The following is a 1,564-nucleotide window of genomic DNA, read 5'->3' on the forward strand; positions in this document are numbered from 1 at the left end:
GAGAGAGAGAGAGAAAGAGAGAGAGAGAGAGAAAGAGAGAGAGAGAGAGAAAGAGAGAGAGAGAGAGATGTAGATGTGGAGGTCTTCAAAGAGCGTCTGGACAAGTTTTTATATGAAATCCCAGATGAACCCACATTGTGGCAGGGGACACAAAGAAGAGCGGCTCCGTCCGACTCGCTGCTTCAACAAAATCAGCACAGAAAAGAAACCAATGCCAAATGCACTGAAAGACGATGCTCCAGCATGGCCCCAGCGACTGGCTGAAACCAGTAAAAAATAAAAGATGTGTGTATTTTGCAAACTTGCAAATTCAAGTACTCCTAGTTAGAAGCTCCGCATACCGGATGCTTGCAAGCTTATGGGGTCATCAGAAGAGAATGCGCGCTGTCTCGGGGTTTTCCCCTCGACGGCATCATTGTGCACCGGCCCCGCCTCACTGAGATGAGGCCCCGCTTGCTAGATCAACTTAGGTTATTAGGTTTTATTCAATATTCTTCTAGCCATTACTCACCGTCTCTTTTTAAGCATATCCTGTGGCTTGCCTTCTCCGCTGTAGCTTGGATATCACTCCTGGTGGTATTTGCTTTACGATGAGTTAGGCCTAGCGACAACAACAATCGCCTCACACTGTGTCCAATGAAACTTCTACATCCAACTTCGTAACTTGCGGTGCTGACTCTGAATTCTATGGACACCTTTGGGGGATAAACTTTAAAATGAATACAACGCCATACTGCTAACTCAGGGTAAGACTCGATATTACTTTGTAAACCTTCTATATATTTGGTTGTATTTTACGATTGTATAACAAAATACCGATTCCTTACCAACAATTAAATTGTATACGCTATGTACATACGTATAGGTCCCTTATGGATTTCTATGTATTTGGGCCTTACATTATTCTTGCGTGTGTCGTTTTGAGTTCAAATTCCGCCGAGGTCGACTTTGCTTTCATCCTATGAGGGTCGATAAATTAAGTAGCAGTTGCGTACTGGGGTCGATCTAATCGACAGCCCTTCCCACAAAATTTCAGGCCTTGTGCCTAGAGTAGAAAAGATTATTCTTGCGTGCGCACACGCGCGTATACACGAGAATTCCTCCCCACGAATGTATAGAAAAGGGCTTACATGGTTGTATGTGTGTGTGTGGATGCATGAACGAAGGTGAACATACGTGTGTGTGTGTGTGTGTGTGCCGTTCCTATACATATGTGTGTGTGTGCTGTACGTATACATATGTGTGTGTGTGTGTGTGTGTGTGTGCCGTACCTATACATATGTGTGTGTGTGTGTGTATGAAATATTATGTACTCCTAACAAACAAGACAATATATACGTGTAGATGTAAGAAGACGAAGATGTTATCACAGCTGATCAACAATATTTTCTTAACAAAAATATCACTAGGGACACCTACCTCTAACCAATTACTCTACCCCTTAAGCTATCTATTTGTCTTCTCCTCCGTCTATCGATGTATCTAACCCTCAACCTACCTATTTTTTGTCTATCAATCTATCCAGTTATTTGTTATATATTCACGTATCTACCTGTGTACATAT

Source organism: Octopus bimaculoides, chromosome 3, assembly GCF_001194135.2.
Source record: "Octopus bimaculoides isolate UCB-OBI-ISO-001 chromosome 3, ASM119413v2, whole genome shotgun sequence".
Classification (NCBI taxonomy): Eukaryota; Metazoa; Mollusca; class Cephalopoda; order Octopoda; family Octopodidae; genus Octopus; species Octopus bimaculoides.